The 21761-nt window shown below is 36.4% G+C and overlaps 1 protein-coding gene across 2 annotated transcripts in view; it reads right to left on the reverse strand.

The window, feature by feature from the left end:
- The window catches only part of LOC310728269 (kelch-like protein 29), a 91633-nt gene that overhangs the window by 63167 nt on the left and 6705 nt on the right, over window positions 1–21761 (reverse strand). The gene's annotated exons all lie outside the window — the stretch shown is intronic.

Raw genomic sequence — 21761 nt, forward strand, 5'->3', positions numbered from 1 at the left:
AAAGTCTCTTTTAGTCAGTAAAGTCACCTTGACTGACTATTACATGACAATTCCCTGACTGTCTGAAACCTTTCATAGTCATATGCCAGAGGAGGTGATATCAGATATGTCCTGTGTTGTGCTTCTGAAAAGACTGATAAAAATATATATTTTTCTGGATGTGCCGAGCTTTTATCTAGGAACCAAACAAATGAGAGACTGAATCTTTACTCTAACCCCTTTGTGCTGTAAATGGAGACATTTCATTGTGCTCAGCCTTTTAAAAAAGATACAGAATAAATGGATACAAAAGGTCAGATATATTTATGTCTATTCAGCAGCAGTGCTGTCAGGGAAAAGAAGCCCATTGATAAGCAACTCCATAATAACAAAAGAGCAATGATGGCTTTCCAATAAGAAGTGGGTGTATGAGTAATATGTTTAGCCACTTCATTATTGCACTATTCATGTATATATTCATCATTGTATTATACATGTATATATTCATCATTGTACTTTACATGTATATATTCATCATTGTACTATACATGTACATACAGTATATACCAGTGGTGGGCGGTCAGGACCAGCACAGCCTTCTCTGCTGGCCTAAAACACTGACTTACATTTACAATCTAAATTTTAATATTTGTTCCATGAAATTGTATAATTTTTTTTCCAACAGCTAATTCTCTTCATTTCGTAGCATTTCTCTTAGCTGCACTGCTTCCAGTATGTGTATGTTAGATTTTTTGTCCAATCAGATTTCAGCCTCTATGTGCTGCCATGTCAATCTAATCTGCCCAGGGCCTGCAAAGTCTATTCTGCTGGTTCTCTGACTATTGGGAATATTACCAACGGGTCGGTTTCTTTAACCAATCAGATTACATATTCGCCTCACAGGGCCAGTGATATTGATTTGGTCTCGGACATACTAAAAAATCTGTTTTTAAGAAAAGCTAGACATTGTGAGAAGAGGTCGAAGCTTGTCTTAGCCTGGGAAGTGGTTTGTTTGCCAAATCCAGACCAGTAAATACGAGCGGTACCACTGGCTTACAGCCTCTGTGGAGAGATGCAAATTATCAGTATGTGTCTCTGGTGAGTAGGTTGTATTTTGTTTAAATTTTTTTATCATGTTTACAGTTTTTGTCATGTTATTAGACAAATATTGATTCTGAAATGCTCCAGATTATGTAGGTGGAACAGTTACAGTAGTAGTGTAGAGGTTTGTAATTGTCTTAACTGGGTTTCTTGCTTTAGTAAAATGGTGTTCACCCTTCATATCTGAAATGCCTCTCTCTCTGTAATGCAACGCATTGTTATATTGCGTTTTTGTATTGTATTGATGGTTTCTATAAATTGCGACGTAATAGTGGTGATAGTAAGTGTTGGATTAAGTCGGGTAAATCCCCACTGAAGGCCCAGGTACCAAATGCATGGCCTGCCACTGGTATATACAGTAATCCCCGTTTATTACGGTGATTACGTTCCAAAACCACCCGCGATTAAAAAAAAAAATATATATATATATATTTTTTTTATCGTTTTTTTCAATCATCCTCCCACACACCTGAAACACACACAGAAAACATTTGCAATTTGAATTTCATGTAAATTCGTAGAAATACAGTACACTGTATCACATTTATAGTGAGTACACGTACTGTACAGTATACAGTTCTGTAGTAAAGTAGCCTATGCATAGGTTTTCTGCTTAGTCATTGGTTGACATATCCTGTGACGTCAAAAAGAGACTGAGTTAAAGAAACACATCACCGCATTCTTTACTTTCTGTAATGTACCAAATAAAAAATTTTATAATTCGTAATTATATTTTTATTAATAAATGTCATTATGTCAACATAAAACTCCCTATAATTCCCTATACGTTTTTTGGTCTATCGTGCTCTCTGCAAGAGTCCGGGAAAATCAGCCAAACAAATTAGTTAATGTGCAAATGCAATTCCGCGATAATCCGGGGGCGTGAGATTGGAAAAGCAGGGGATTACTCTGTGTGTGTGTGTGTGTATGTATATATATATATATATATATATATATATATATATATATATATATATATATATATATATATATATATATATATATACACAGTGAGGAAATCATGGAGGGGTCTGAAATTGTCATCATAGGTGCATGTCCACTGTGAGAGACAGAGAGACATAATCTTAAAAAAAAAATCCAGAAAAAAAATCCAGAAATCACAATATATTTAATATTTGGTACAGTAGCTTTTGTTTGCAATTACAGAGGTCAAATGTTTCCTGTAGTTTTTCACCAGGTTTGCACACACTGCAGGAAGGATTTTGGCCCACTCCTCCACACAGATCTTCTCTAGATCAGTCAGGTTTCTGGCCTGTCGCTGAGAAACACGGAGTTTGAGCTCCCTCCAAAGATTACAAAGAAGACTCGGCCTCGACCCATCTTCAGTGCTCCAACTGAGGGAAGGAGGTTGTTCCCCAAAATCTCGCAATACATGGCCCCGGTCATCCTCTCCTTAATACAGTGCAGTCGCCCTGTCCCATGTGCAGAAAAACACCCCCAAATCATGATGCTACCACCCCTTTCACAGTAGGGATGGTGTCTTGGGATGGTACTCATTATTCGTCTTCCTCCAAACACGTTTAGTGGAATTATGACCCAAAAGTTCTATTTTGGTCTCATCTGACCACATGACCTTCTCCCATGACTCCTCTGGATCATCCAAATGGTCATTGGCAAACTTAAGACGTGCCTGGACATGTGCTGGTTTAAGCAGGGGAACCTTCCGTGCCATGCATGATTTCAAATCATGACGTCTTAGTGTATTACCAACAGTAACCTTTGAAACGGTGGTCCCAGCTCTATTTAGGTCATTGACCAGCTCCTCTAGTGTAGTTCTGGGCTGATTTCTCACCTTCCTTAGGATCATTGAGACCCCACGAGATGAGATCTTGCATGGAGCCCCAGTCCGAGGTTGATTGACAGTCATGTTTAGCTTCTTCCATTTTCTAATGATTGCTCCAACAGTGGACCTTTTTTCACCAAGCTGCTTGGCAATTTCCCCGTAGCTCTTTCCAGCCTTGTGGAGGTGTACAATTTTGTCTCTAGTGTCTTTGGACAGCTCTTTGGTCTTGGCCATGTTAGTAGTTGGATTCTTACTGATTGTATGGGGTGGACAGGTGTCTTTATGCAGCTAACAACCTCAAACAGGTGCATCTAATTTAGGATAATAAATGTAGTGAAGGTGGACATTTTAAAGGCAGACTAACAGGTCTTTGAGGGTCAGAATTCTAGCTGATAGACAGGTGTTTAAATACTTATTTGCAGCTGTATCATACAAATAAATAGTTTAAAAATTATATATTGTGATTTCTGGATTTTTTTTTTAGATTATGTCTCTCACAGTGGACATGCACCTATGATGACAATTTCAGACCCCTCCATGATTTCTAAGTGGGAGAACTTGCAAAATAGCAGGGTGTTCAAATACTTATTTTCCTCACTGTATATATATATATATATATATATATATATATATATATATATATATATATATATATACACACACACACACACACACACACACACACACACACACACACACACACACACACACACACACACACACACATAGATGTATAGTACAATGATGAAGTGGCTAAATGTATTACTCATACACTATATATGTGGTATTGCTCATGGGTATAATTTTAAATTTCACACCTGGTTAAGTCAGACTGCAAAGACAGCACTGTGATTATTTAATTCATTGACTACTAATTAATTTCAGTGTTTTTTTTTTCCCAGCCTATTTTCTTATGTGCAAAAAACTAGTTAGATTTATTTAGATTTAGATTTATCTGACCACACATCTACTTTTTTTTTACAAAAATGTAAAAAAACAAAACAAAAAACAAATCAAGGATAACAATGCTGCTTCATCGAAATCGTTTTACAGGACTTAAACCGACATAACAGGAAGCTCTAATGCAATAGCTCTAATCCAGTGGAGATTTTACCAAAATACACATAATATGGAAAAAAAATGTAATCACTAAAAGCAAATGAAGTTAAAAGGCATCAAAGGACAGTAGAGGAGTAAAGTGGGATAAACACATTACTGTTGAAAAGAAAACTATGCAATATTTTCTGTCAAACTTTTTTTTATAAATTAAGTGTCCAAAATGACAGAACATATCTTTCATTTCTTTTTTGCAACTTCATTAAGAATGTGGTTTATGTCTAAATGGTTTTTTCCATTCTGTCATTTTTTTTTCTTTTACATAAATAACTGAGACGTGCTGCGCCTGTCACCGCCATCATTTCTGAACACTTAATGGAGGAATGGTATATATAGCTTTGGAGCGGTTTAGAGTTGATTTACATCTTCTATATTTCAAAAGCAGCCTTGAATTAGCAGCCTTTCCTTCAATTAAAAGAGATATGCTTTCAGACACAGGAGAGTCTGTAGGATGGAGGGCTTTGTGCTTTTTCAGTAGCATAGCAGCAAGCTGTGTGTTTCTTGTCTTATTAGAGAAAAGAAATAATGCTGTTGAGGAAACAGCTCTTACATTTTAGGATTTATCACTATATCTGTTATATTGTAAAAGCTAACCAAAACTAATTTGTCCTGGACATGTTTCATGACATAAATATCCAAATATGCAATAAATATGTTAAGAATATGTCAGTCTTTTCTTTAATGGATAAACCAGCAGAATTCAACACCAGTGGCACACATAAATATATTAATTAATAATATATTAATAATTATTAATATTACAGAAAATGTGCATTGAATTCCTGGATAGGAATTTGCAAGTATGACAAACAGGATGGAAGAAACTGAAGAAAAACAATTCCAAATGTTTGCCATTGCTGTGACAATTTCAAAACCTATTCAGTTTATCTACTGAACAATCAACCACTCATTCCTGAGATATTGTGCTAATGAGAATCTTGGGAGAACAGACAGCCAACCTGAAAACACCTAATGGCAAAGGCCTATTTGTTCTTTCTCTCTTTCTCTCTTTTGCAGACTGCACATACTACACCTGAGATACCAGTGATCCTCACCCCTTGTGCTCTCTGGACCTGCCTCGTCCATTCTGATGCCCTATTTCTGTTTGGCGTTCTCATAATTTGGAAACCACTCACTGCTGATGATGGCTCCACGTGAACAGGCTAAAGATACATGAGATTACTGCAGATGGTGCCACTTAAAGTCCATAAACATAGATTTGGACTGCAATTGTGAAAAACAGTTTTGCACTCAAGTCTCCATCAATGAACAACTTATAAATTCAACTAAATAGACTATGTTGAAATTATAATAAATCTGTTTTAAATAAAACTGTTTATACATTTATCCTTTTTGACCAAATCATGGAAAAGAAGTATTTGTAATTGCCTATACAACAAATATAGTTCCCTTTAGATTTTTCCACAATCACCTCTGGCTTCCTCATTAGAGATAAATTTATAAATTTAAATATATTTATTGAATCTCTATATTCTGTAAAGCTGCTAAATGGCCATTTAAAAATCTATCTCAGACTGATGTTATAATTAAATATCATTGCAAAAATTTAATAGATATGCTACAGTACATTACCTTACAAACCAAACTGGCACAAACATTTATTTTTATCCTTTCCAGGAGACAACCTCACATAGGTAATATCTTTCTATCTTTATCTTTGAATGATATTTGGTGGAAAGGATTATGGCCAGTCAGTAAAAAGGATAAAATGCAGCCTAACATCTGAGTTTGCTTGAATAAGGCCGGCAGCATGAGGGCTAAGTAAAGCTCACATGACAGACAATCAGGAGCAGTGTAATGCAATCAACGGCATCCAGATAACAAGGCTCTCTCCTAACACAGGCACCGTAGAGCAGGCCTAATTGCCCGAGCCCTCTAAAATCTGTCCTAGGGCATGTCAGATACACTGCTGCTTTTCTTACAGGAAAACAGTAAAAAAGAAGCGTGCATCACACAACACACATGAAAGCTTTTAAGCATTAAGTCTGAAATGAGGATCAGAGCCATCTCAAAAATTTATATTTATTCTCAGCAAATTTTAGAGCTATAAATATAATTAGAAATGTGATTTCTTAGACTCCCTGGATGAAAGGATTAGCATGGAGTACAAGTTTATATCTACATACCACAAGGGTGGATGTTTTAAAATAACAGTAGTTCTAATGAGGTGCAATTCAAGAAGCATGCTAACAGAGATATTGTGCTTTTGATTTGCAAAATGACGAACGTCTAAAAATAACAAGGCAAATTCAAACAGATGAGTACAGGCTCCCTCAACAGGTCTACACAGCTTTATTCTTGCTTGGCAAGATGGCGTGTGATGACGGCTAAAGGTGGCACTCAGAAATTACAGCCAGGCTCTTGATTAATTTCAATATGAAAGAAAATTTTCAAGGCTAAAATTAGAGTGAGTGAGGTGGAAAAAGAAAAAACTCTGCATTTTGAGTGCACAAAGCTCGGGAAGCTACAGATGTTGAAAAATCACCTACATGTGTGCATACAATTGTGCTTCAAGTTCACGAATATGTGACAGACAAACTGTAAAGCTGAATCTGTTCTGTAGTTATTCAACTGTTTAGAATGACAATTGGATTGTCATACTAAACACAAACATGGCTGATCAGACCATGCCTAATAAAGCAGAAGTGAATAAGAAATAGATGTAGGTGTTTCAACTGTAGTCATATTCAGTCCCACTAAGAATTTGAGAAATCTAAAGTTTTTATGTTTTAAATATATTAAAGGAGAAAATAGATGCATTCATTGCCAATCAGTTTATATGCGGCAGCAGTGCAATGCATAAAATCATATAGCTCAAGCTTTATTTAATGTTCACATCAAACATGGGTTTGTGCCAGCCAGGCTGTTTAAAGTATTTCAGGCAACTGCTAATCTCCTGGAGTTTACATAGAATAAACAACCAAGAAATATCCTAAGGGGGCCCTTAGTATGAATTGTGCTCCCAAAAAAGTGGATGGCACAAGTATATTTTTAACAAAATTAAAGCTATGTCATGGATATGTATTAAATAGCAAGGAACCCGAGATATTCTACAATCTACGATTCTCCAGGGTTAATAGTCTTCGTTTTTCTTTTCATTTTAGACACCTGTTCCATTAGCCAATGATTTTTAGGTCATGAGATTAGGATCTCAAAAAGCTGTGGTCAATTAAATGTTTTTGCATGTGTGGATTTGAATGTACGTTTCAGATCATTTGGCTTGCTGGAATATTCTTCCATGGCCAAGTTACCGCCAACTTGGAAGAAGCAGTCAGATTTTGATTCAATTGCCATGTATACCAACACGTTTCCCAGGGCTGCTGTAGAAAAACACCCCCACAACATCACAGGTTCTCTATCATACTTAACAGTAAGGATTTGGTTCTTCTCTGTATAACCATCCTTGTTTTCTACGCCAAACCCACCTTCAGTGTTTGCTGCCAAAATGCTCTATTTTTGTCCACAGAAACACAGTTTCAGTCAAAGTTCCAGCAGTATCTAGTGACACTCCATGCACATATGTTTGTGCAGAGAGGGGGAAAAACAGCTTTCTTCTGGCATGCCTTAACAGTGTGTTGGCGAAGCGGTGGCACACTCAGTAACCCCAAAATGCTGGCATATTCTACAAATTGCCAACTGTGATTCTTGAAGAAATTGTTTGCCACTGCTTCTATCTGCCTCACAGTGTGTGTGGGTAAAATACACTTGTGTCCTCTTTCAGACAGGTTGATTACAGCTCTGTTTAGGCTTCCTAACTATTATCCTTGAAATGAATATGACAATGTTCAGGCATGTAGCTATTTCTATAGCCATTGCCTGAATTCTGAAGGTCAAAATCTCAAAAAAAAATTTTGTGTATACTCAAAATTTCTTATTAACAAGAAGAATTTGGCCAATGTGTAATGAATGACTATTTAAAAATTCCTAAACGCTCAACTGCATTCACAAAATAAATAATTAAATGCAAATGGAAATGTGACTCAATTACTTTCTGTTTATAATCATGTCTATGGTGCCAATATGTGTAACATGATTTTGTTATAGGAATAATGTATATAAATCAATCTCCTTTGAGTACAAGACAGCACTGAGTCTACTCATGTAAAGATGATGAGAATGAGAAATAATGAGCAAGGAATCTAAATCACATCAAAACAGAACCTATCCACATTCTCCAGATTCTCTGGATATAGATTCCCTGTTGATAGGTTCCCTGATCTGTTGGCAGCCAGCATTTTTCTTTTTTTACCTAATCATTGCAATAATAACCAGTTTACCTTATCTAGAGCTGCTTTCAGAAGACATTTTCTCCTCTTTAACATGGGTGCCAAATCATTTCAAAGCTGTCTGTAAACAAAAATGGAAAATTAAAGGGCTATTTACCAAATGATCTGTTTCCATACAGAAACTGGCTAATTTATCTAATTACATGAACCGAAACCAAATGAACATTGATGGCTTCCCAGCACTCACATAATCATCAGTGGAATGGAGCTTTTGTACATGCAGGTCCTTAACATTCAGCCAAAGGTCAAAGCTTGCTTGTCCTGCTTAGTGTTTATATCTGCTGATCAGATCCTGAGGGAGATACCTGTACCTTACAAAACACTCCAATGGCAGTAAAAAGCTCCTACAGAAGATCAGGCTAATTGCAGTCAAGTAACACATTTAAGCTGACAAGCAACTACAAAAGCAGTTAAAATAAGCAGTCCAGCTACTGCTGCTTGGATATAATAATTATAGATAATTATTATCATTTCTGCATGAAGTTGCTCCTTACATCAAGCACATCTACCATTCAAATGCATTACAACAGAAAAAAACATGGGGAAAAAACACTGCTTGCTGTCATTTCTTTTTAATTTAATTTAATTTATTTAGTATTTGGATTACATTTTTGACCTTTGATAAGATCCATTTTATCTTTCAATGCATCTTTGCATTTTTTCCATTTAGTGCATGTTTGAGTATTTGTGTAAAAGAATATATATTAATATTTATATGCACATATATTATTTGAACAGTATTGCAATGTGATGTTCAATGACAAAAAAAACCCACCAAATTCATTCTCTTTTAAGGCTCTTTATATAAAGCTCTAAATAATAAAAAGAAAGTAGCAGTGACAGTCCTACACATCACACAGTCAGAGCAATCATTGATCTCCATAAATAAACAACCCAAAGGCAACTAAACACTACATACAGCTTCTTTTCAAAGAGAAGGTGATAATGGTTTCTCTGCACCCACATACCAAGCGTACTTTGCCAAGCATTCAATTAATTACTAAGAGTTCATAAGTCTCCAGTGCACCTCCTAGACCAATTAATTCATTCAGCCACTCAGCACACCACCAATTGTGGATTATAGTAACTCACACAATCATTTATAATAGGCCCAGTTTGTGCCCTTAAAAAATGTGATACACACTCAACAGCCATTTTTCTTGGAACACCCAAACTGCTGCTCATTCGTGCAATTATTAAATCAGTCAATCATGTAGCAGCAATGTAGCACAGAAAATTGTGTAGATATTGCTCAAGTGTTTAAGTTTATATTAAACATCAGCATGAAAAAAAAAAGTTGCTGATCCCAGTAACCATGGCACGGTTGCTAGTGAAAGACAAGCTGGTTTGAATATTTAATCTCGACTGATATTCACATACAACAGTCTCTAGAGTTTTGACAGTATGGTGAGAAACACTTAAACATCTAATCTGCAACAGGTTCCAACTCTGTCAGCCAAGATGAGTCTGTGCCCATTGCAGGTCTTCGTTGGTCTCAGTTGACAGGTTGTGAACCTGATATGTTATTTTGTGTTAGGTTTTCTGAGATGCTTTTCTGTTCATCACATCTGTAATGAGCTCTTAACAGGCCATTTTCCTGTGATGGCACTCATGAACAAGGCATTTCAGCCCATAGAAATGCCCCTAACTTATTTTGTTGTTCTTGGTATTTGTGTCATTTTTTAAAACTTTTTGCACTTTCCCTTCCCGTGGGCTCACCACCTGCAGGAGGGACCGTAAGGGACGGTGTTGTAAGGATTGGGCAGCAGTCGAAGGCGGGGGCATGCTTAGACTGCTGCCCCTGCGACCCGAATTACAGATAAGCGGGAGAAAATGAATGAATGAATGAATGAATGAATGTTTGCACTTTATTTTTTTAATTTGCGACTGCTGAAAATCCCAGGAGATCGCCATTTTGTTAAATACTCAAACTAATCACACTGGCACCAAGTCAATGAGAATGTTTCTGCTACCAAATCCTGGTCATTATTTTTTAACTGCAGTTTTCATTTTCTATTATTATGGATTATGGCCAGTCAGTAAAAAGGATAAAATGCAGCCTAACATCTGAGTTTGCTTGAATAAGGCCGGCAGCATGAGGGCTAAGTAAAGCTCACATGACAGACAATCAGGAGCAGTGTAATGCAATCAACGGCATCCAGATAACAAGGCTCTCTCCTAACACAGGCACCGTAGAGCAGGCCTAATTGCCCGAGCCCTCTAAAATCTGTCCTAGGGCATGTCAGATACACTGCTGCTTTTCTTACAGGAAAACAGTAAAAAAGAAGCGTGCATCACACAACACACATGAAAGCTTTTAAGCATTAAGTCTGAAATGAGGATCAGAGCCATCTCAAAAATTTATATTTATTCTCAGCAAATTTTAGAGCTATAAATATAATTAGAAATGTGATTTCTTAGACTCCCTGGATGAAAGGATTAGCATGGAGTACAAGTTTATATCTACATACCACAAGGGTGGATGTTTTAAAATAACAGTAGTTCTAATGAGGTGCAATTCAAGAAGCATGCTAACAGAGATATTGTGCTTTTGATTTGCAAAATGACGAACGTCTAAAAATAACAAGGCAAATTCAAACAGATGAGTACAGGCTCCCTCAACAGGTCTACACAGCTTTATTCTTGCTTGGCAAGATGGCGTGTGATTAGCCCTTTAATTTTCCATTTTTGTTTACAGACAGCTTTGAAATTATTTGGCACCCATGTTAAAGAGGAGAAAATGTCTTCTGAAAGCAGCTCTAGATAAGGTAAACTGGTTATTATTGCAATGATTAGGTAAAAAAAGAAAAATGCTGGCTGCCAACAGATCAGGGAACCTATCAACAGGGAATCTATATCCAGAGAATCTGGAGAATGTGGATAGGTTCTGTTTTGATGTGATTTAGATTCCTTGCTCATTATTTCTCATTCTCATCATCTTTACATGAGTAGACTCAGTGCTGTCTTGTACTCAAAGGAGATTGATTTATATACATTATTCCTATAACAAAATCATGTTACACATATTGGCACCATAGACATGATTATAAACAGAAAGTAATTGAGTCACATTTCCATTTGCATTTAATTATTTATTTTGTGAATGCAGTTGAGCGTTTAGGAATTTTTAAATAGTCATTCATTACACATTGGCCAAATTCTTCTTGTTAATAAGAAATTTTGAGTATACACAAAAATTTTTTTTGAGATTTTGACCTTCAGAATTCAGGCAATGGCTATAGAAATAGCTACATGCCTGAACATTGTCATATTCATTTCAAGGATAATAGTTAGGAAGCCTAAACAGAGCTGTAATCAACCTGTCTGAAAGAGGACACAAGTGTATTTTACCCACACACACTGTGAGGCAGATAGAAGCAGTGGCAAACAATTTCTTCAAGAATCACAGTTGGCAATTTGTAGAATATGCCAGCATTTTGGGGTTACTGAGTGTGCCACCGCTTCGCCAACACACTGTTAAGGCATGCCAGAAGAAAGCTGTTTTTCCCCCTCTCTGCACAAACATATGTGCATGGAGTGTCACTAGATACTGCTGGAACTTTGACTGAAACTGTGTTTCTGTGGACAAAAATAGAGCATTTTGGCAGCAAACACTGAAGGTGGGTTTGGCGTAGAAAACAAGGATGGTTATACAGAGAAGAACCAAATCCTTACTGTTAAGTATGATAGAGAACCTGTGATGTTGTGGGGGTGTTTTTCTACAGCAGCCCTGGGAAACGTGTTGGTATACATGGCAATTGAATCAAAATCTGACTGCTTCTTCCAAGTTGGCGGTAACTTGGCCATGGAAGAATATTCCAGCAAGCCAAATGATCTGAAACGTACATTCAAATCCACACATGCAAAAACATTTAATTGACCACAGCTTTTTGAGATCCTAATCTCATGACCTAAAAATCATTGGCTAATGGAACAGGTGTCTAAAATGAAAAGAAAAACGAAGACTATTAACCCTGGAGAATCGTAGATTGTAGAATATCTCGGGTTGCTTGCTATTTAATACATATCCATGACATAGCTTTAATTTTGTTAAAAATATACTTGTGCCATCCACTTTTTTGGGAGCACAATTCACACACGTACCAAGCGTACTTTGCCAAGCATTCAATTAATTACTAAGAGTTCATAAGTCTCCAGTGCACCTCCTAGACCAATTAATTCATTCAGCCACTCAGCACACCACCAATTGTGGATTATAGTAACTTACACAATCATTTATAATAGGCCCAGTTTGTGCCCTTAAAAAATGTGATACACACTCAACAGCCATTTTTCTTGGAACACCCAAACTGCTGCTCATTCGTGCAATTATTAAATCAGTCAATCATGTAGCAGCAATGTAGCACAGAAAATTGTGTAGATATTGCTCAAGTGTTTAAGTTCATATTAAACATCAGCATGAAAAAAAAAAGTTGCTGATCCCAGTAACCATGGCACGGTTGCTAGTGAAAGACAAGCTGGTTTGAATATTTAATCTCGACTGATATTCACATACAACAGTCTCTAGAGTTTTGACAGTATGGTGAGAAACACTTAAACATCTAATCTGCAACAGGTTCCAACTCTGTCAGCCAAGATGAGTCTGTGCCCATTGCAGGTCTTCGTTGGTCTCAGTTGACAGGTTGTGAACCTGATATGTTATTTTGTGTTAGGTTTTCTGAGATGCTTTTCTGTTCATCACATCTGTAATGAGCTCTTAACAGGCCATTTTCCTGTGATGGCACTCATGAACAAGGCATTTCAGCCCATAGAAATGCCCCTAACTTATTTTGTTGTTCTTGGTATTTGTGTCATTTTTTAAAACTTTTTGCACTTTCCCTTCCCGTGGGCTCACCACCTGCAGGAGGGACCGTAAGGGACGGTGTTGTAAGGATTGGGCAGCAGTCGAAGGCGGGGGCATGCTTAGACTGCTGCCCCTGCGACCCGAATTACAGATAAGCGGGAGAAAATGAATGAATGAATGAATGAATGAATGAATGTTTGCACTTTATTTTTTTAATTTGCGACTGCTGAAAATCCCAGGAGATCGCCATTTTGTTAAATACTCAAACTAATCACACTGGCACCAAGTCAATGAGAATGTTTCTGCTACCAAATCCTGGTCATTATTTTTTAACTGCAGTTTTCATTTTCTTGTGCAGAAGTAAGAGCTATTTAAATACAAAGTTTTCAAGGACAGTCTGAGATATAAGTTGCTTTGCCAGAAAAGATCTTATAAGAATGTCTGTTCGAGCCAATGTTAAGTAGGTTTTCTAATCGTTTGTGTGGAAGCTCAATGATTTTATGAAATGTTTATATTACACAATTACAATTAGGGGTGCCAAGAATGACTACAGTGCTCTATATGCAGTCTCTCATTATATTTAACAGGGTTGGATAAAAAGGATACAGAGCCTAAGGCAGGATTTAATAAGGAGGACAGGAGTTATTCTACATAGCTTATTTTTATTTTGCATTGCATAACAAGCTTAATCGGCATGTCGTCATTGACCTGCACAAAGTATTTGACTCGGTGAACCTCATCATACTTGAATCCACCAGGAAATGTTACTGCAATAACTGCTATCTGTGTGAAATCAATACCATCTTTTTCCAAACCAAAAATGAATTAAAGAAGCCAATTTTTCCTTGGTAATTGTGAGACAGGAGGTATACCTAATCTGTATGTTGGATATAAACACTGTTATACGCTTAATAGATTGAAGTGCTGAACAAGATAAAACCGAAACTGTGGGAACGCTAACATCTAAGCGTCTCAGCCTTGAGGAAAAATCAGCCGAAAATATATTCATCTGTAGTAAGCCTCTTTGCAGAAAAAAATTGCTTTGTATCTCAGTGCAATATAAAGTGGCTGAACGGATTGAGTTACAGTATTAACCCCACTGCACTTTAATGCATACTCATGTTTATCTGTACTGAGTCTCTTTTTAGCTATGCTTCATTAGTGATGTACCGGTGCCAGTAAGCTGTGGGCAGGAAGCTTCAGCAGCCTCCCTGAAGATGTAAGAAACATGCTTGCTGCACTTAGACTGACCTCTCTCATAGTCTACTCATCCATTCCTCAGAGTAATAAAGATAGCAACAAACGCATGCATGAGCTCCATCAATTAGCCAAGCCTGCTCAGTTTTCTGTAGACAACAACGGCCCATGGTGCTTCTTCCTCCGAGCAATCAGAATAGAGTTTAATTTTAAAATTCCAACTACCAGTCTTGAGCCAGATCTTCTTTCTGCAGAGATTCTCACCCTTTAAAACAATGAGCGAAATGACTAGATTAAAACAAAAACAATGAGGGAGAAGTTTCAGTTTCAATGTAAAGGAATCTCAAACACACACAAACACACACACACACAATTATAAAGTCATATAGTCTTTAAAATTTGTGTGATCCAGAACTGCTACGCACATATTTATATATATATATATATATATATATATATATATATATATATATATATATATATATATATAAAAGAATAATAATTATATATTATTTAATGGAGTGTCCATTTTGTCATTTTGAAACTTCTATTTACTAAAGATATATCTTTTAAAGAATCATGCTCTTAAGACAATGATGAAGTACACATATTATGCGTAATGCTTGTTTTAAAGAGTCTTCGTTTTTTGTTCTTTTTTTTATAATGAAGGATATATATACTGTATAACAGTTAGCATTTCCTGGTTAAGATTTAGCAAAGCCACCAAATTTTTAAGAAAGAAAAAAATTGCTGGTCTACTCTCTACTTATCGGAGCTGTTAAACCTCTAAAACCGTGAAACCTTAATTCATTTCTGCACATGATAAGATTAAGAACATAACACCCTTTAAACAGCTTCTAATCTTTTTCTCCTTTTATTCTGGCCAGCAGAAAATTAGATCTGTGAGACTATTTGGGAGGGTAAACATGTGGCTAATATGTGGCAGATAAAGACTTTATGTGTGAATACGATTCCTTTCTCCATCTGACACTGCTCAACCTGGCAGTGAGCTGCACACAGACAGGTCAACAGGGTCTCACACACACACACACACACACACACACACACACACACACACACACACACACACACACACACACACACACACACACACACACACACACACACACACACTAATAAAGACATTCAAAGGCACCAGACATGCTGAATGCTCAACGAAAAAAAATTAGAAATGCGAATCAAAGACTATGGCAGCGTTCTGAGGGTTAAATGCTTGCCTTAAATGACTATTCAATATTTCATGGGAAATGTTTCAACTGTAGAGTAATTGAAGAGGCACGCTGCTTGAAGCACAAGTGTGCAAAGAATTTAAATATTCATCAACATGGAGAAGGTTCAGCTAAAAATGTACACTTAAAAAAAATAAAGTTAACACAAAGTTTAACAAATTGCACTTGCCCTTCAACTGAGGCGTAATTACAGTTTTGTGGATTTTAGCTTTGTGCAAACTGTTAAAGTGTGCAGTTGTGAATATGCTAATCCTCAATCCAAATAAACACACACTGAACGAGGTGAGGCTCCTTGTTTCAGAAATTTACATGAATAATTTACATGGAGAAATCAGAGCTACTTTTAGAAAATAAGTTCAAAACAGAAATAAAAAGAGCATTTTGACTGCAACCTAATACATCATTTACCCCTGAATGTTTTGTGCATAAAATTTGTTTGATGCACACTGTGTCACACATTAATATGCAATCATGCAATAATAATAATATGCTAATTGGTCTGTTCTGCTTCTTTTGACAGGAAGCAGTTATTAATTAATCTTAATTTCACTTTATCTTGGATGGGGAACCTATCACCAGAACATTGAGCTCAAGGTGGGATTAAACCCTGAATAGGGTGCCACCCATTACAGGGCAAACATAACAAAGTAACAAAATCTGTTTACTCATTAATGTGTTTTTTGGATGTGAGAGAAAACTAGAAAACCTGGAACAAACACACAAACACACAAACCGAGAGCAACCAGAGCTCGGGATTAAATTGGAGTCCAAGTAGGTGTCACAAAGTGCATTTATAACAGTGATGTGTATGTGTACAACAGCCAAGTAGCTATCGCAAAGTCTTCACACATATGAAAATACAAAATGCAAAATGAAAGCACAAAGCCGAACAATAAAAAAAAATAAAAATAAATAAAAAACACTTCAATTCCATCCACGATGGTAATCCTAAATCAGGCCTCCAACTGATGGCACGGCAAGCGACAACGAAGCCAGGCCGCAACGCAAAAGTAAGGAATGGAGCAATGCTAAAGTGATTTATGAAGTGAATATAGCATGGTTGCCAAATACACCTCAAATCTAATGAAGTTTGTCTGTAAGTACCTTAGGATCTCTTTTCACATTTTAAAGCAGATAATCCCCGTTCAGTAACAATACACAAATATAATTGTAATTTAATTCAATAATTATCCTTGCTTAAATATGTGTCTAAATAAAACATTAGACATTATTAAATAAATGAAATTTAATAACAACACAGTATTTGCATGATCCATTTAGATTCCTCAAAGCAGAGAACTAAACAACATTTGTGAGTTGAATGTGACAAACTTTAAAGAGGATTCATTCATACAGCAATGTCAAATATGCAGGGTTGCCAATGCTTGTCCTTTTTTCACCCCAAACTTATCTCTTCATCCTCAAACTTGCTAAAAAACTTTTTTAACACTGGTTTTGTTTTAAGTCTGTACGTTTCAATCAATTTCCTTTTTCAACCTCAACCTTCTTTAGAAACTATATACAGTATGACTTTTGAGAATGCATGTCTCAGATCACCCAGATCAAGCATGTTTTATTCTGTATATTGAGGCTGTATATTTATTTTATGTACATTGGATCACTGGAAATGCTGAAGCAATAAACAGAGAGAGAGAGAGAGAAAGAGAGAGAGAGAGAGAGAGAGAGAGAGAGAGAGAGAGAGAGAGAGAGAGAGAGGGGGGGGGGGAGGGGGGGGGAGAGAGAGAGAGAGAGAGAGAGAGAGAGAGAGAGAGAGAGAGAGAGAGAGAGAGAGAGAGAGAGAGAAAGTATTTGTTTTCTTCATGGTTTGCATGATGCTAGGGAGAATGGTATTATCCATGGCTATGCTTAGAAGTTTGTTTTTATTTCCACTCCCGAATTAAGATCAAGAAGAAGCAACCTTTTTTTTTTTTAAAACAGAAAGTATAGACTTCAGTAAGTTTCAATGCTTATTACTGTACACATAATATAAGCATTATTTTATGAGGAACAACTGACTTTTTATTACATCTGTTAAATGTATTGTTGAGTACGCACATATGCACCCCTACTCTTCAGATATTATCCTGATACCTTCAAGACACTTGAAAAGACGGTGTAAATGGGGACTAATTAATACAAATTAAACCTCTGTCTTATTACTATCCATCTTAAAAGACATTCAAGCACATTGTGAATTATTCATTAACTACAGTGAACCTAAAAGGCAAGACATGCAGTTACAAAAATGATAAGATAGTAAGAGTTTAATGGATTAAATCAAGTTGAACATTAAAATAAAATTCTCATAATTTTCATAATGTGTGATCTTTAGCTTGTTAAATGTTTCTATATCCTTCATCTCACCGTTCATAATACGAATTGAGAACATCTAGTTCAATATGATATGATAATAGAGAGACTGTGCCAGAAGAAATATACCTCTCTTAGAACATGAGAAAGCAGATATAAAGATAGCCCCAGCAGGAGAAGGGAGGAGGTAGAAGGGTGGACTTGGATCTCTGGCCAGCAGTATACAGTCAGCAACACCTGCCTAGATGGCTGGCCAAAAAAGCCTTATTATCACTATGTCAGCTTTAATCAATACCCTAGTCAGCAAAGAAATTCTGCTGTGCCACAATAAAATCTGACATATATAATGCATTTTAGCAGGCTATGGACGACCTACTGCTTAAAAAACAAAAATAATACTAAAAGAACTATTTAAAAAATATCCAAATACTTTCAAATATGTTAAATTGTTACATTTTGCAAAAGGTTGTGATTTAACAACTAAATAAATGTCTGTCTTTGAATGCATACTAAAAATCTACCTCTTCACCAGGAACCTGAATTATCACTGATTTATTATTTTAATCTCTTGACTTGTGTATTTTCTTTTCAGGCTGCACTTCCACTTCCACTTCCACTTACAGGATTGTAGCTCAGTGCCAGTCTTAGACCCACTGAGCTATTGAGCTAACATATAAAATTTGAATAATATATAATATAATTACAATTTTATTAAAATACGATATTCTTTTAATTACAATTTAGTAGTTGTTTTTTCTTCTGTCTATAGAACTCAATTCGGTTTATGTCAAATTATTCTATTATAGTTTCACAAACAGTCAAAACATGCATTTCACTGGTTGTTTACCTGACCGATAAAATCTTAATTTGTATTTGATAAATCCTACAAAGCACTCTGTATATCACAGTGGAGAATAAAATCTGTTAAATGCTGTAAATTTAAACAGATCTCTCAGCCCAATTCTTTTTAAATAGCGCAGCATATCATTTAACTATGTCATTTTTTTTTAATTCAAATTAGCTTTTCCATGTGAAGTGGTTCAAAGTAAAAGCATTATGCTTGTCAAAGTGTTTAGAAGCACTCTGAGGTTGTATATAGGGTGCCGTGCAAGTGTATTAATATACAGGACAGGTGATTTACATAGGACACATTTATGATTAATGCATTCCAGATTCGTGTTCTCTGACTGTAATCCGATCCGAGTGCTCATGAAATCTCTTTTTTATGTGCGACTGTGAGCACAGGTCATGATATGCGTGTGTGGGCCAGCAGATGCACCAGCTACCCAGTCTGACACTAATCCACCCTGAGAGGCTCGCACCTGTGTGTAGTCCCTGGCCTATACATCAGAAACGTGACGGCAAGAAGATATATTTAAACATATGTGCTTCGTTTGGTCTGTTGCTGCTTGAATTTATTGCAAAATATAATCAAGGGAAAGTGGCCTTACATACAGGAATGATAAACAATCAAGAAGCTTTTCCAAAAAGAACCTTGAAGAAAGAAATGAAGTCACAGCTGATAGGATCCACACAGGTTAAACAGTCAACAGTAGCTTCAAAGATGAAGCTAAACAAATACCTGTAGGCAAAGAGCAAAACAATGTCACGTTCGAGCAGTAACGGGGTTTGATGGCTCCGTTTTGTGACTACGCAGATCACACCAGTGATGTCGCACCTGGCAATTCTGATCAGCGGGAAACTTTTGAAATAGTGCCAATCCTACAGCTGCCCTGCCGTAACCACTTAAGCACATAGAGAGTAATCAGGAGAGACAAGACCACAGCCCAAGCTCTGTAGTGCTGCCAAGCCAGGCTCCAATACTCACAATGCTGGCACGCATGTCGTTTGCTTTTGATTTCTGATCTTATGATAACATCATATTAATTTGCCCACCTGCTTATCCCAAGATAAGACAAATTGTACCGTGTGAAGGCGAATAATAAGCATTAACAAATAATCTGTCCATCAGCATTAACATGAAACGTTCCCGTAATCTCCTTTGTTTCAAATTTACCACAAAAAGATCAAAAAAATAAATCTAGAACAAAAGGATTTTGTTTGATATAAATCTGACAGCAAAGAACTTTTCAAAATATAGGGAAAATCAATCAATAAGAGTTATTCCCACCGATCACCTTTATCATATAATTAAACATTTCTATCAGGATCGGATGTTTTTTTAAAGAATGGGAGTCTTTAGCCTTTGGCCCAGATCTCAACATTATTGTACACCTATGGTAGATTTCTGACCAGCATGCTATACATCATTTTTCACCACCACCACAACAAGAACAGTGTTTAATACCTCCAGAAATGTGTAAAATCTATGCCAGCCTGTGCTTTTTGTTGTGGATAAGATTATATGCCAGAAACCAAAAAAAGCAATCAAACCTATAAAAAAGTACACAATTAAATACACAAACTGTACTGCTTCTCCTTTGTGTCATGTAGTAAACATTACACACTGAAAAGCAAAACCTTTGTTGCATTGCTTGTGTTTCAATCATTTATGATCATTAAAAAGAGGAGTCAGGAACATTTCATCAGTGTGTTGGATTCATGCTACACTGAAATGCAATTACAGCCTAAGACATACATGATAGTAATTGAAGAAGGGAAGCTCGCAGGTCAATGTTTGGCCATTCTTGCTGTACCTTTGAGTATTTCACAGATTTACTTCACTCAAACAGATTTAACCCAGTGAAATCCAGAAGAGTTTGCAGTGAAATATAGGTTAAGGAAAATATAGCACAGAAATATGCATCTCTCTACAGCCATGCTCAATCATTCAGAAATATCAAACATACGAATGTATGACAAGCAGACTGAAGTCAGATTCCAGAAAGCAGAGATCCAAATCAGAAAGCTGAAAACAAACCTCAAGCACAGACATGCATCGGTGCATTTGAGAACGATCCAAAAGGTGCTGAACTGTCGGATTTTACACATCCAGCAGCGGATGGCTTCCTCTGTAACGTGGTTTAGCACAGACCTCAAGCCTGAGATGACAATTTGAAAAGGTCTTTAAATTAATTCACGAGATGCACAGATGGTTCAAATAAAATGAATGCTTCCTGAACAGGAGTTCTTTGCTTTTAAATTGTGTCAGAGGACTAGAGTACAGTGTTAATCAGTTCAGCTTATGGATTAAACGGTTATATATAGAACCTTTAAGCATACCAGTGTAGGATACTGTTAATGATGTATACAATATTACAGAATCTATGTTATTTGAAATGAAAGAAAAACATAGCAAATACAAAACTACAGAAAACAATATTGTCATACATGCTTTATAAAATCCTACCATTTCTACCTTCAACCTAGTTTACAGAACAAAGACAGAATATCAGGACACTCATATTTTTCTTATGGCCCATTTCAATTTTGAATCATGAAAGAGCAGAAACTGAAAAGAGAAAACGTCTATTCATTTTTAAAAGGTTTCTATCCAACTTCCAGCCATAAAACGAAATGATATAAAAACCCCAAGGTGCTGGGGACATATAGTCCTGCTGTGACTGCTGTATGTATAAAACACAGTTAGCTAATTTAATACAATGCTGCAGCCAAGCCACCAGCATTCGCACAGTCAACTATATAAACACAAACGTCAAACGATGTAATATAATCAGCTTCCTGACAAACAGAAGCAGTCATCAGTGAAGACTGAAGTGGACATTTACAACAGGGGATCTAATGGGAGCAGTGGCATCGGCGCAGCTATAAGAACAGTAAAACATAAGAATTTGCATTAAATTACCATATATTACTATGCAATTCAGACCCTTTGTTGTATTAGCAGACTGTGTGCTGTCCATAACAATCGAATCATTCAGCCAACTGAATAAATCACTTTAGCTAGGGGTGTAAGAATTAGCTATCACTTA

Source organism: Silurus aristotelis, assembly GCF_946808225.1.
Source record: "Silurus aristotelis genome assembly, chromosome: 6".
NCBI lineage: Eukaryota > Metazoa > Chordata > Actinopteri > Siluriformes > Siluridae > Silurus > Silurus aristotelis.